Genomic DNA, 16,418 nt, shown 5'->3' with positions numbered 1-16,418 from the left:
CAATCAGAGACAATGACTAACACCTGCCTCTGATTGAGAACCATATCAGGCCAGACATAGAAATAGACAAACAAGACATCCAACATAGAATGCCCACCCAGTTCACGTCCTGACCAACACTAAAACAAGGAAAACACACACGAACGATGGTCAGAACGTGACACAGTGGTAGAACATCAACAGACCAAAAAGCACAAAGCCTCTCTGATTGTCCGTGTTGGTATGCCCTCTGTCACCACATTCTTCAAGAAGGTAGAGCCTTCCCAAGAAGAATATGGTTTAGCTGTGCAGGAGGGTGTCTTTGCATACCACACTATGCGAAACAATCATAGTTACAGATCTATGGACTGCACAGCACAACTGACACGAAAGCTTTATGAGCCGAAGTTTACATGTGCTAGGACAAAATGTGAAGCCATAGTGAGTAACGTGTTAGCAGCATGGTCAACTACTTTGGTAACAAAGGACCTAGACCACGTTGAATTTGTGTCCCTGTCCATTGATGCGTCCAATCATGGACATGTAAAGCTGCTGCCAGTAGTAGTCAGATATTGTAAGATATATGGTGGCAACACATCTGTGGAAACAAAACTACATGATTGTGTTGAATTGAAAGGAGAAACAGCAGAGGAGATTGCTGCTGAGGTCCTGGTGGTCATCCAAAAATGTAACCTGGAAAACAAAGTCGTGGCATTTTCTGCCAACAACACAAATACCAACTTTGGAGAACTGAATAGGCTGGGGAGGGTCAATGTCCATACCAAATGTCCATTAAAAATGCTCTGCAGCAGGAGGTGATTGGCTTAGGTTGTCCTGCCCACATCATTCATAACACGGCCAGAACAGCTTCGGATATGATTCCCCTTGATGTTGAGGACCTGCTCACGAAGATATTTGGATATTGTCACCGTCAGAGTAGAAAGACTGAAGAGCTTTTGTGAGTTTGTTGGCCAGGACTACCATAACATTTTAGGACACAGCAATGTTCGCTGGCTGTCCATGCTCCCTGCTTATGCTTTTTCGTCTGCTGATGTTCTACCACTGCCATTCTTCACCGGCTGCCAATTGAAAGAGAGGATGCAGTGAACCATTCTATCGTCTTGACCTGAGCGTATGAAATGGAAATTCTCATATCATGTTTATCATAAAAAAGTGCATTTCCATTTCTTGGAAAGAGTCATTGTATCTCCTCTGTCTGCTCTTCTTCACTCTCCTTGTGTCACTCTTAACTACTCTCTTAACTTTTTATTCTCCTCCAATCTTTCTCCTCCTCTTTTCTTCACTCGTCTTCCTTTCCTTCTCTTCACCTTTCCACTTCACTCTTCTACACTCTCCTTGCTTCACTCTTTTTACTCCCTTCATTGTTCCTTCTCCTTTAATTATGCATTCATTTAATATAATCATATTTTCAAAATAGCCTGTCCACTGCATGTTTACATGTGAACGTTTTTAACTTAGCTACCATAACAGTAGCTAGCTAACCTAGCTAGCTAACTTAGTCTACATAGCTAACGTTAGCTAGCATAACCTATTTAAAACCTTATAGAGCAGATCATCTATCTATATAATAAATTGTGACATTATAACATCACTAGCTAGTATCTCAAACGATTGTAATTTACCTGGCTTGAAAAGACGTTTGTGGTGATGTTGTGGTTTCACTTGACACTTGCTAACTATTGCGAGCAAGTAGTTAGTAGAAGAAGAGTGAATTAAACTGCTATAGCGAGCAGCCCCCTCTGTTGGCCTAAACAAGCACAACGCGATTGAGACGTCAACCCGTAGGCTCTGATGCCCGGACTTTCTTGCCAAGTAAAATATTCCACTTTGCGGTCTGTTTTTAATGCATTTTTAAAAACGGGGACGTCTGGTCACCCTACGATAGTAGCACTATGTCTGCAATTCTGGGTGTTCATAGCTATAGCTGAAGTTACTCACTAATTACTCTGCCCTTCTTTATATCCACACCAAAGATACTGATAACCATCCTCATCTGTGTCCATACTACTATGTATTCACTGGCTAGATGGATACTTTAACCTAATCACCATTGAATTGTATTTAGTCTGTCTCAGATGATTCGGTGGATTTGGGTGGAAGTGCTAAGCGCTCCAGTGTTCTGGACAGCCTGGACAGAGTCTCTCAGAAACCACCACCAAAGAAGACATCAGCTGTCCCTGTGCCGTGGTAGCAGGAGGAGGAGGACAGCGAAGAGACACTTGGCAGAGGTAAGCAAAGCCAGGGATGGGTAGGTTGATGTGCTTCAGTTTAGTTAGGATTCTCTCTCTGTTTGTGTGTGTGTGTGCGCGCCTGTCATTTTGGTTCATTCTCCGTGTATGTGTCTTTGTGCTTGTGTGTTTCATGACATGCTGAAAGGTTATATCTTTAGAGGGACACTGTGACTCTGTGCTGATTTCTCATCTGCTCTGTTATTCCTGGAACATCTGTTGCATTTAATTTCAGCATCATAACATGTCCGTCATAACCTGTTCCCTGCTGCTACTCCCCTGATAATTATGGTTTGACTCCTTTCATGAGTTCATCTTTGATTGTTTTACATCAGTCGGCTCTTCATGACGCATTTGTATATCAGTCTTGTTCTCTAGCTGTCTGCCACCCACCTTCTTTTCTCCTTTCTCTTCCATCTCCTCTTTCCTTCCACCTGTCCCCACAGCAGAGGCTGCCAAACGCAGGTTCACTAAACCCAAAAAGCCCCAGCAGCAGGCTGTGGTGAAAACTCAGGAGGATGAGAGTGAGAGCAGCCCAATGAAAAGCACCCCTCAGGGTATAGGAATCACTACTGTAACCCCTAGTTCCTTAGGGCCACCCAATGGCACATTGTCTCCCCATCATTGGCGTAAGTACAGTGACATGCTGCCAACCTTCACTTTCTCTCATTCGTTTTAGTCCTGCCCGCTGCCCTCTCCTTTGCTATATTTGTGTTGTTGTTTTTTGCCTTAGATCTTCTCTTCCTCCAAGCTAACTCTTAAATATTTCTAGCTCACATTTAGTAGTTCTCTCCTTTTGCCCACCTAACCATGCATGTACTCTTTGAGGGTGTCCCTTTCCCTGAGATCCTTTTATTTGTGTGTACAGAACATGATTCCTTTCTCATCTTTATCTACCCTCTTATCTTCCTACTTCATGCTGCTCATTGGTTTGTGGAAGCCCCCACTAGGCCCACCCCCAAACCTCACAGCAAAGCTCTGGATAGGCTCAGTCAGCTGGACAAGATCCATGGAACCAATCAGGATGCTTCTTCTCACATTGCTGCGGGGCTGGAAAATAACAGCCCAGAACACGACTCCTCCCACTCTTCCAGGCAGTTACCCCTCCCACGAATGAGAGCAACCATAATGCATCAGGAGAGAGGAGTCCTGAGGAGAGTGCCTCTGTCCGTGACACACCAGTGGACAGTCACATTAGTGATAGTGACTCACAGGGTCTTGAAGATGGTGAAGTCGTAGTAGTTTGACTAGGGACAAATCCCCCAAACCATGGTAGACTAGTAGTTAGACTAGTATGGCATAATGATAGTAGCTACAGACAGATCCAAACCTGATAGACTAGAAAGACTGTACAGTCGTAGCCAAACGTTTTGAGAATGACACAAATATAAATTTTCACAAAGTCTGCTGCCTCAGTTTTTATGATGGCAATTTGCATATACTCCATAAGGTTATGAAGAGTGATCAGCTGAATTGCAATTAATTGCAAAGTCCCTCTTTGCCATGCAAATGAACTGAATCCCCCAAAAATATTTCCACTGCATTTCAGCCCTGCCACAAAAGGACCAGCTGACATCATGTCAGTGATTCTCTCGTTAACACAGGTGTGAGTGTTGACGAGGACAAGGCTGGAGATCACTCTGTCATGCTGATTGAGTTCGAATAACAGAATGGAAGCTTCAAAATGAGGGTGTTGCTTGGAATCATTGTTCTTCCTCTGTCGATCATGGTTACCTGCAAGGAAACACGTGCCGTCATCATTGCTTTGCACAAAAAGGGTTTCACAGGCAATGATATTGCTGCCAGTAAGATTGCACCTAAAACAACCATTTATCGGGTCATCAGGAACTTCAAGGAGAGCTGTTCAATTGTTGTGAAGAAGGCTTCAGGGCGCCCAAGAAAGTCCAGCAAGCGCCAGGACTGTCTCCTAAAGTTGATTCAGCTGCGGGATCAGGGCACCACCAGTACAGAGCTTGCTCAGGAATGGCAGCAGGCAGGTGTGGGTGCATCTGCATGCACAGGGAGGCAAAGACTTTTGGAGGATGGCCCGGTGTCAAGAAGTGCAGCAAAGAAGCCACTTCTCTCCAGGAAAAACATCAGGGACAGACTGATATTCTGCAAAAGGTACAGAGATTGGACTGCTGAGGACTGGGGTAAAGTAATTTTCTCTGATGAATCCTCTTTCCGATTGTTTGGGGCATCCGGAAAAAAGCTTGTCCGGTGAAGACAAGCTGAGCGCTACCATCAGTCCTGTGACATGCCAACAGTAAAGCATCCTGAGACCATTCAGGTGTGGGGTTGCTTCTCAGCCAAGGGAGTGGGCTCACTCACAATTATGCCTAAGAACACAGCCATGAATAAAGAATGATACCAACACATCCTCCGAGAGCAACTTCTCCCAACCATCCAATAACAGTTTGGCGACAAACAATGCCTTTTCCAGCATGATGGAGCACCTTGCTATAATGCAAAAGTGATAACTAAGTTGCTCGGGGAACAAAACATCAATATTTTGGGTCCATAGCCAGGAAAATCCCCAGACCTTAATCCCATTGAGAACTTGTGGTCAATCCTCAAGAGGCGGGTGAACAAACAAAATCCCACAAATTCTGACAAACTCTAAGCATTGATTATGCAAGAATGGGCTGCCATCAGTCAGGATGTGGCCCAGAAGTTAATTGACAGCATGCCAGGGCGGATTGCAGAGGTCTTGAAAAATAAGGGTCAACACTGCAAATATTGACTCTTTGCATCAACTTCATGTAATTGTCAATAAAAGCTTTTGACACTTATGAAATGCTTGTAATTATACTTCCGAATTCCCTAGTAACATCTGACAAAAATATCTATAGACACTGAAGCAGCAAACTTTGTGACACCAATATTAATTTTCATTCTCAAAACTTTTGGCCTTGACTGTAGTTTCGTGTTGCCACACTTCCCAGACCTGTATCCACATTACAAAGGTGGAAATCAAGGTATTTATGACTGAAACCATGATGAACCATGATTTTAGTGAAACCTGGATTTAAAACATTCTGTTAACTGTCTTTGTCTCCTTGTCATGTCATATTTCTTTTTGTTTTCCTCTGCTAATGCAATGGTGTAAATAAGCCGTGACCATAAAAGCATAGCATTGGAAAAAATAAATAACTTTCTGGACCTCAAGGGCAGTTGTTATGGTTACTTGTGCTAAATCCGGTCATGTTCTTTCACCTCCAGACAGTTCAGTGTGTCAATGCGAGCTGTGATTCTGTGCTTCTAGCTAACTATCTTGCCCTTAGTTCTAGCACTTTATTTGGGCAAAACATTTTCACTGGTAAAATGACTCACAATTGCTTTTAATTGTCTAACTCTGGAGAGGCTGATAGCTCTTGTTTTGTTTTTACTGTGACCAGTGCTTATTTCCCATTCTGTAAATATCACAAGGATCATTCGGTGCTGAAATTGGAAAGTTAGGCCTGTTTTGCCCTGATGAGACTAACTTAGGTTAAAAAAAAATTATACCTTTTTATCTTGACAGCTATTCGTATTGCAAAGACCATTTGAATATTTATGAGGATATGGAGCTGTTCTACAGTACCCTCCCTCCAGTAGACTGACAGCAAGTGGTAGTGGAGCTGAGATCAAAGTTAGCTCTACTGCTCTGTCTTCTCTCTTCTGTGTGTGCTGTTCCCCTCTTAAATGAACTGCATGGCCTTTGAGGGTCTCTGCAGGCCTGTATACCCCAGGAAGTCAATCTCTTGTGAATGATAAAACACAGAGCTAATGAGCTTCATTACCATAGTGGGGTTTCAAACACGGTCTGGAATATTGACAGCTTGGTGTCCGCATGGATGGACTCCTTTTTAGCTCTTTAAAAAAAATCTCATTACATCAAGTCCTGTGCTGAGCTGTCTGACCACAGCAAGGCCTATACAACAACCACAGGTCCTCTTTCGATTCAAGAAGTAGCCTGAAGCAAGAGCAATTTCTGTTTCCTGTAATTACCTGAATTGAAAGGTCCAATATTTTTTTCTCCAGGATTGCTGAGATCTGAGAAGATGTTCCGTAAGTCTCTGAGAAGATCCCAGCCTATCCAGGAGGGGGAAGAGGAGCTGCAGCATCAGGGAGTCGAGGGGGGTTCAGAGGAGGAGGAGGAGGGGGCAGAGCCTGTCATCTTCAGCAGAGACAGTCTGGAGCCTGAGGGTGTCTGCTCTGGTGAGATGGATAGATACTCTATATGATGTCACCAGATCTAGCTCAATCCATTGCTAACCTGACATCAGGGTAGTGACATGAAAGCAGCTGTACGTGCCAGATTTTACTTTAAACTCTTTGAAAATAGCAATGGTTGAAACATGTCTGTCTGTGATTGTGTCTACCCAGACTCTGTGATGGCGTCCAGACCAGGTCAGAACGCTGCAGTGGGTCTTAGTCTGGGCATGGACAGCCTGGAGGAGGAAGAGGAGAAGGCCCGCTTCTTTGCCCACCTGGAGGGAGGTGCCTCCTCCACCATAGACTACTCCAGACTCAACATAGATCTGGATTCCACCAGCGCCTCCACCACAGCTACCACCCTCAGGTATCTATGACACTCTGTGGAGCTCAGGGGGATGTTGTCTCTACACAATGGTCTCAGGTCGGTTTTGCGTTTCCACTTTCGAGAGGTTAAGGTTAGAACTTTGTGAAGACAAGCTGATCCTAGATCTGTAACTAGGGGCATCTTCATTCCGGAGCATGACACTCCGAGTCACCCCAGGCCTCGTTGTAGCTGCCTTTTGAAGCCACTGCTGGGGTTTTCCCAAGGAGACCCTCAGTGTTGCAGACAGTGGCTGGGTAAGGTCATTACTGTCACTCCCAGCGTGTGATCTGTGAATGACACTTGTTCTGCTGTTTCTCCAGGAAGGCAGAGGCGGCTGTGGCTGGTGTCGATCAGAGAGAGGAGGAGAAAGCTATGGAGTCTGACAGACTCTCCCCAGGTAGGACAGATGGTGCAATTATAGAATTAGGAATTCTAATATCATTTAATAGGATGTCTATGCTCACACTACTCCAGACCCTGCTTGGTTCAATAGGTTTTGTTTTCTTTCAAATACTTGAAGTTGGGAGTGGTTTGCGCATTAGTTGACAATGCCTGTTGCAACTGAACCAATGGAAAGCTCAATCAATTGCCGTTAAGGTATTTAAAAGGAAACAAATTCTATTTGAACCCATGTCTGTTGTCATTTACAGTGGCACTCTGTTAGACAAGTACTTGCACATACCTCATCTGTATGATTGTAGCTCATCAGTGAATCTGTCATTCTGTCTGTGCCTGCTGCAGCCTCCAACCACTACAGCGAGGATGAGCACTTTGAAGATGAGGTCATTGAGGAGCTGAGAAATTGGGTGAGACTAGGTTTTATGCCAGTCTGGTTTGAAAATGTAGTTATTTAGTTATAATAATGCTTTTTAAGGAAGTGATTTGAACCACAGGTTTAAACCGAATGTTGGTTGTAATTGCGTCATGTAGAATTGCCACATGATGTTTTGTAAGCAGGAGTTGTTTGTGCTGCTCACGTGCTAATCACTCTGGGTTTTAAAAAAAGCCACAGTTTATAAAGGCAATAAGGCATTCAGCAGTTATCCCAGCTCTCTCAAGAGGTAGAGTGAGAAGAAGTGATCTTTAATGGGGAGTGTGCCAAGTCTTGTCTGTGATTGGCTGAATATGTAGTGGGCGACTGACTGCATGGCTCTTTTGTTTTGCTCATCTCGTTATGTTCTCTCTCTTTCTTTCAGAAGCCTAAAAGGCCTGCCATGCTCACCAAAGGTATTACAAACCAATACCCATTTTTCTTTTCTGGGTCAGAGTGGGTTTTTAATTCAGCACGAGTATGTGTTTTCAAGTTGTATTAGCCCTATGTTAAGCCCAAGTTGTATTAGCCCTATGTTAGCCCAAGTTGTATTAGCCCTATGTTAGCCCAAGTTGTATTAGCCCTATGTTAGCCCAAGTTGTATTAGCCCTATGTTAGCCCAAGTTTTATTAGCCCTATGTTAGCCCAAGTTGTATTAGCCCTATGTTAGCCCAAGTTTTATTAGCCCTATGTTTACTTGCAGTTACCTTCTCAACAATGCAACAACAATAATAAAATGGAAGAATACGAACCTAAAGTAAATGACTTAGTAGAGTAGAATTAACATTTTAGAATAAGTATAATACAGGAAGGCACAATATTGTACAATATTTACATGTGTTTTGGGGAAAGGGGGATTGGGAGGTCTTTAGTGTTTGTGTTAGTGCTGCACGATCTACGAAACTTCGGTACTCTTTCGACACTAGAACATAGAAAAAAGCATTTCAGTACTAGAATTCTTGTTACTATCGGTACTTCTGTCAAATGTGTGTCACGTCATCTACTGATAGATACAGACTTGATCCTCTTTCAATCAGCACAGCCGATGTTCCCTTGTAGCGTGAGAGCACTTTGCCTGCTCCTCTTACTCATTGCTAGCCTGTCCTGAGGAATCGCTGCACAGAAGTTAACATTTAATATTCACATGCTTTGTTGCATTATTTAACTGTTAATTACTGTTAGCAAAACAATGTCTATTACAGGCTAGAACACTTTACAATGCAAGAAGATACCGTTTGTAGGCTAACTTGCCTTGCTAGCTTACAGCTGAAGCTAACATCAATTCACTACCCTAGTACCTTGTTTGTGATATGAAAATATTGCTGGCTTCAAAGCTGGTTCTCCCCAAAAACATTATTCATTCCCGTCGTCAAGATCATTTTTGCTCGAGCCTTATGGAAAGCCCCTTGGGTCTGCATGTCAAATTTTTTGACACGCAAAGACACAAATGCCGTTCCATAGAGCCTCGAACTGTGTGTGAGAGACATGGATCTTACCTCTTTGGGCTGAGATCCTGCCAACGGGACCGATATGACAACAGCTAGTGAAAGTGCAGGGCGCCAAATTCAAAACAACAGAAATCCCATAATTAAAATTCCTCAAACATACAAGAATTTTACACCATTTTAAAGATACACTTTTTGTTAATCCCACCACAGTGTCCGATTTAAAAAAGGCTTTACAGTGAAAGGAAACCAAACGATTATGTTAGGTCAGAGCCAAGTCACAGCCATTTTTCCAGCCAAAGAGAGGAGTCACAAAAAGCAGAAGTATAGGTCAAATTAATCACTAACCTTTGATGATCTTCATCAGATGACACTCATGGGAGTTCATGTTACACAATACATGTATGTTTTGTTCGATAAAGTTCATATTTATATCAAAAAATCTCAGTTAACATTAGCACGTTACGTTCAGTAGTTCCAAAACATCCGGTGATTTTGCAGAGAGCCACGTCAATTTACAGAAATACTCATAATAAACATTAATAAAAGATACAACTATTATGCACAGAATTATAGATACACTTCTCCTTTATGCAACCTCTGTGTCAGAAACAACCCAAACAGATATCCGCCATGTTGTGTAGTCAACAGAAGTCAGAAATAGCATTATAAATATTCACTTACCATTGATGATCTTCATTAGAATGCACTCCCAGGAATCCCAGTTCCACAATAAACGTTTGTTTTGTTCGATAATGCCCATCATTTATGTCCAAATACCTCCTTTTGTTAGCGCGTTCAGTTCATGATGCGCGATCACTAGGAGCAGACGAAAAGTCAAAAAGTTCTGTTACAGTCCGTAGAAACATGTCAAACGATAGAATCAATCTTCAGGATGTTTTTAACATACATTTTCAATAATGTTCCAACCGGAGAACTCCTTTGTCTGTAGAAATGCAATGGAACAGAGCTCGCTCTCACGTGAACGAGCGTGGCCAGCTCGTGGATCTCTGGCAGCTCGTGGATTCATTCCCCTCTTATTCGCCCCCACTTCACAGTAGAAGCATCAAACACGGTTCTAAGGACTGTTGACATCTAGTGGAAGCCTTAGAAAGTGCAATATTACCAATATCCCACTGTATCTTCGAAAGGCAATGAGTTGAGACCTACAAACCTCAGATTTCCACTTCCTGGTTGGATTTTTTTCTCAGGTTTTTGCCTGCCATATGAGTTCTGTTATACTCACAGACATCATTCAAACAGTTTTAGAAACTTCAGAGTGTTTTCTGTCCAACTATACTAATAATATGCATATCTTAGCATGTGGGACTGAGTAGCAGGCAGTTTACTCTGGGCACCCCTGGGCACCTTATTCATCCAAGCTACTCAATACTGCCCCCAGCCATAAGAGACAGCCCACATTTTTCTAAAAGAAATGCAAATGTTGATCAGTACAATAAAATAAATCTCAAATGGAAGGGAAACTGATTGTTTTTCATCTGTAGCCCCATGAAATCAGCCCAAACAAGCTCAATAACTCAATACATACACACAGTCTTTTGCTTCATCTTATTGCTTATCCAATTCAGTTTTCTGTGACTGGCTAATAGGCCTTCATTTTTTGCTGTCATATCATTTTGGTATTGACTATCTGATAAAGAAATTATATGCTTAAAGGTAATGATTAAAGAATCCCACCCTGAAACGTAACTAATTAGTGATTATTAGTTTATGCAGCATGTATAATGAATGATTAAAGTACTAAACGTAAGTCCAATAAGGTTTGGTAGAGGTGTGCGTGTGCGTGTGCGTGTGCGCACGTGTGTGTGTGTGTGTGTGTGTGTGTGTGTGTGTGTGTGTGTGTGTGTGTGTGTGTGTGTGTGTGTGTGTGTGTGTGTGTGTGTGTGTGTGTCTAAGAAAATACAGAGAACAATTCAACTGTGTTGACCTGGCTAGAACTCTGAGATACTTATGATAGGACAGGGAGTCCTTTTCAAGGTTCCTCTAATCTCGGGGGAATGGAACTGTCGGCTTGGTAGTGATAAACAGTGGTGAGAACTCACCTACTGTTTGTGTGTATGTATGTGCGTAGGATATCTACTGTTTGTGTGGAAGTATGTGAGTAAGTAGGGAGCAAGTTATAAAATGGATGTCTTTGTATTATGGACTTCAGAACGTTCTTGTGAATAAAATGTATGAACCTTTAGCATAAGCTGAGTCTTTGCCTAATTAGTATCCTGATGAATCGTTTCCTGCTTTTATGACACCATTTTCTATTCATCCAGTATTGAAACTGACCTACCCCTAAAATCAATATTCTATTTGTCCTGATCACATCATTTCCTGGTGTAAGTGTCCCTCCATGATTCTCTGGACTCAACCATTGAGCTTCTGCCCCCTGGAACAGACAGTGACACCAGGGAGGAACTAGGGAGCGGAGGAGTCCATAGACGGCACTAGCAGGTGAGACCAGACTGGACAGGCTGTCAGTCAGGTCCTACTGGATGTAGCTATCTAAACATGGTGAAAACAGAGATGACTTTGGACCATCTGTGTCAGTTTGGTGGTAGCGGATGATGGTGAACCTGGTGGTGTTCCTGTGTCGGCTGTGTAGCCCAGTCGTATGGCCAGAGTGGGGCCGGTGAGATGTGGCTTTCTGGAGGACTCAGACCATCATCACCACCCTTCATCACCGGTCAGGAGGGAGAGGAGGAGGAAGAGCAGTCCTGTTCCTGTTTCTCCCTCTGTACCTGAGCTCTCCAGAGGAACACTACTAGCACCAGTCTCCACCACAGAGTCAGGTTGGTCAGTCTCCACCACAGAGTCAGGTTGGTCAGTCTCTACCACAGAGTCAGGTTGGTCAGTCTCAAACACTGATATGTCTATTTACAGTGCCTTGCGAAAGTATTCGGCCCCCTTGAACTTTGCGACCTTTTGCCACATTTCAGGCTTCAAACATAAAGATATAAAACTGTATTTTTTTGTGAAGAATCAACAACAAGTGGGACACAATCATGAAGTGGAACGACATTTATTGGATATTTCAAACTTTTTTAACAAATCAAAAACTGAAAAATTGGGCGTGCAAAATTATTCAGCCCCCTTAAGTTAATACTTTGTAGCGCCACCTTTTGCTGCGATTACAGCTGTAAGTCGCTTGGGGTATGTCTCTATCAGTTTTGCACATCGAGAGACTGAATTTTTTTCCCATTCCTCCTTGCAAAACAGCTCGAGCTCAGTGAGGTTGGATGGAGAGCATTTGTGAACAGCAGTTTTCAGTTCTTTCCACAGATTCTCGATTGGATTCAGGTCTGGACTTTGACTTGGCCATTCTAACACCTGGATATGTTTATTTTTGAACCATTCCATTGTAGATTTTGCTTTATGTTTTGGATCATTGTCTTGTTGGAAGACAAATCTCAGTCCCAGTCTCAGGTCTTTTGCAGACTCCATCAGGTTTCCTTCCAGAATGGTCCTGTATTTGGCTCCATCCATCTTCCCATCAATTTTAACCATCTTCCCTGTCCCTGCTGAAGAAAAGCAGGCCCAAACCATGATGCTGCCACCACCATGTTTGACAGTGGGGATGGTGTGTTCAGTGTGATGAGCTGTGTTGCTTTTACGCCAAACATAACGTTTTGCATTGTTGCCAAAAAGTTCAATTTTGGTTTCATCTGACCAGAGCACCTTCTTCCACATGTTTGGTGTGTCTCCCAGGTGGCTTGTGGCAAACTTTAAACTACACTTTTTATGGATATCTTTAAGAAATGGCTTTCTTCTTGCCACTCTTCCATAAAGGCCAGATTTGTGCAATATACGACTGATTGTTGTCCTATGGACAGAGTCTCCCACCTCAGCTGTATATCTCTGCAGTTCATCCAGAGTGATCATGGGCCTCTTGGCTGCATCTCTGATCAGTCTTCTCCTTGTATGAGCTGAAAGTTTAGAGGGACGGCCAGGTCTTGGTAGATTTGCAGTGGTCTGATACTCCTTCCATTTCAATATTATCGCTTGCACAGTGCTCCTTGGGATGTTTAAAGCTTGGGAAATCTTTTTGTATCCAAATCCGGCTTTAAACTTTTTCAAAACAGTATCTCGGACCTTCCTGGTGTGTTCCTTGTTCTTCATGATGCTCTCTGCGCTTTTAAAGGACCTCTGAGACTATCACAGTGCAGGTGCATTTATACGGAGACTTGATTACACACAGGTGGATTGTATTTATCATCATTAGTCATTTAGGTCAACATTGGATCATTCAGAGATCCTCACTGAACTTCTGGAGAGAGTTTGCTGCACTGAAAGTAAAGGGGCTGAATAATTTTGCACGCCCAATTTTTCAGTTTTTATTTGTTAAAAAAGTTTGAAATATCCAATAAATGTCGTTCCACTTCATGATTGTGTCCCACTTGTTGTTGATTCTTCACAAAAAAATACAGTTTTATATCCTTATGTTTGAAGCCTGAAATGTGGCAAAAGGTCGCAAAGTTCAAGGGGGCCGAATACTTTCGCAAGGCACTGTACCTGTCAAGTAAATAGACTATGGTTTTCAATTAAAACTAACTTCAGATCCACACATGTCCATCCTTATTCTGACAAGATGTTACATTTGAAGTTGTAAGATTGTGTTGATTTGTTACAAATGGACTTGAATTTCTGATTGATTCATGACTGATTGATGAACTTCGATGTGTTTTCTCAGAGCTGCCCACTGCAGAGGAGCTGATGCGTCCCATCCGACCAGACAGCATGGACGACACCAGAGGTTGCTAGGTGAGTCTACAGTTGTCTGTCACATGACTGTAGTGGAGAAGGATAACAGACACTGTCTGGAAGGTACAGAATGGAGTGGGACAACGTTAACATTAGCTGTATGTTCACAGTGGGAACCAGCTCAGCCCAGAGAAGACTGGCCAGTCCTTAAGCCATAGATCCCGTGAGCCAAGCCCAAGACGCTCAGCAGAGCCAGACACCCCTCTGGTCTCCCCAGGCCCCCATCCCAGAAGCATCAGAGAGGAGGTACAGAAGCTGATTAAGCAGGATCAGGACAGCTCCTGACCTGACCTCCACTCAACTCAGCAACAAGAGAAGCCCGCAGGTAAGGGACAGGAACGGAGCCCTTGTTAATAAGCACTAAACCCTACCATACATAACCACACTGATTCAGGCTTTCACACCTACCTGAACTGTTTCCACATTACATAGCCATTGCTCTGACATGCCTCATCCTAATATTTATATATTTCTTCATTCCATTATTTTACCTTTAGATGTGTGTATTGTTGTGAATTGTTGGTTACTACTGCATTGTTAGGAACACAAGAATTTCACTAGACCCGCAATAACATCTGCTAAATGTGTGTATGTGACCAATAACATTTGATTTGATTTGCATCAAAGGTGATTATCATTTATAATGTAGACGGTGACATGGCAATGATTACCAGAGCCTCAGCCCCCTCCTCTCAGAGAGAGATAAAGGTAGGAGAAAAATAACTCCTCACACATTGACAACCAAAGCTAGTAGGTGTAAGTGTCATGGGTAACTTGGTGCGTGAGGGAAGAATCAGGCGCAGAGAGCATATAGTTCCACAGGAAAACGTGCACTTTTAATATCGCACAGAAAAATAATGCCCAACAAACCAGGGCGCGGAAAATGTGGACCAACCCAACACAACAGGGTACCAGGTCCAGAGCACGAACACCAAAAAAACATACACACGTAACATATGAGTAATCCCGCACGAAACAAGGGCGGGTAAACGTACTATAAAAAAGGAAGCCAATCAAGCACAAAAATAGACAGGTGCAACTAATAAGACAAAACAAACAGACAACGAAAAAGGGATCGGTGGCAGCTAGTAGGCCGGTGACGACGACCGCCGAGCCCCGCCCGAACAGGCAGGGGAGCTAACTTCGGTGGAAGTCGTGACAGTAAGTGTGCTTAAAAAAATATCTGTTGTATCTAGAGGTCGACCGATTATGACTTTTCAACGCCGGTACCGATTATTGGAGGACCAAAAAAAGCAGATAACAATTAATCGGCCAATTTTATTTTTTTTCTCTTTTTTATATATATATATGTATATATATATATATATATATTTTTTTTTTTTTATTCATTTTTATTATTATTATTATTATTATTATTATTAATTTTATTTATGTATTTGTAATAATGACAATTACAACAATACTGAATGAACTCTTATTTGAACTTAATGTAATACATCAATAAAATCAATTTAGCCTCAAATAAATAATGAAACATATTCAATTTGGTTTAAATAATGCAAAAACAAAGTGTTGGAGAAGAAAGTAAAAGTGCAATATATGCCATGTAAAAAAAGCTAATGTTGAAGGTCCTTGCTCAGAACATGAGAACATATGAAAGCTGGTGGTTCCTTTTAACATGAATCTTCAATATTCCCAGGTACGAAGTTTTAGGTTGTAGTTATTATAGGAATTATAGGACTATTTCTCTCTATTCCATTTGTATTTCATATACCTTTGACTATTGGATGTTCTTATAGGCACTTTAGTATTGCAGTGTAACAGTATAGCTTCCGTCCCTCTCCTCGCCCCTACCTGGGCTCGAACCAGGAACAAATCGACAACAGCCACCCTTGAAGCATCGTTACCCATCGCTGCACAGAACCCGCTGCCCTTGCAGAACAAGGGGAACAACTACTTCAAGGTCTCAGAGCGAGTGACTTCACCGATTGAAACGCTATTAGCGCGCACCCTGCTAACTAGCTAGCCATCTCACATCAGTTACACCAGCCTAATCTCTGGAGTTGATAGGCTTGAAGTCATAAACAGCTCAATGCTTGAAGCACAAGAGCTGCTGGCAAACGCACAAAAGTGCTGTTTGAATGAATGCTTATGAGCCTGCTGCTGCCTACCACCGCTCAGTCAGACTGCTCTATCAAATATCAAATCATAGACTTAATTATAACATAATAACACACAGAAATACAAGCCTTAGGTCATTAATATGGTCAAATCTGGAAACTATCATTTCGAAAACAAAACTTTTATTCTCTCAGTGAAATATGGAACCTTTCCTAAATATTTCAACTTTCAATGTTGTGTCATAATTACGTAAAATTCTGGCAAATTACTTCACAACGAGCCAGGCGCCCCAAACTGTTGCATATACCCTGACTCTGCGTGTAATGAACGCAAGAGAAGTGTTAGAGTTGCGTAAATTCTAATCTGGTATCAGGATAAATATAACAATGAGTCACCGATTGTATACTATGTATTTTTAATTAGCTAAGCAATAAATGGCAAATGCAACTTTCGTATATATGGGCTCACTGTAATACCACGCAGGGCAGAACAGGGAGCTGACAGGATGTACGTAAACA

At 42.4% G+C, this 16,418-nt stretch overlaps 1 pseudogene; it reads left to right on the top strand.

Annotated features, from left to right (window-relative positions):
* The first annotated feature begins 854 nt into the window (after positions 1–854).
* LOC139376868 (centrosomal protein of 162 kDa-like) overlaps positions 855–16,418 on the top strand; it is a 28,174-nt pseudogene continuing 12,610 nt past the window's right edge.

This window comes from Oncorhynchus clarkii, chromosome 2 (assembly GCF_045791955.1).
Source record: "Oncorhynchus clarkii lewisi isolate Uvic-CL-2024 chromosome 2, UVic_Ocla_1.0, whole genome shotgun sequence".
Lineage (NCBI taxonomy): Eukaryota > Metazoa > Chordata > Actinopteri > Salmoniformes > Salmonidae > Oncorhynchus > Oncorhynchus clarkii.
This window is presented reverse-complemented; position numbering and strand designations above follow the sequence as displayed.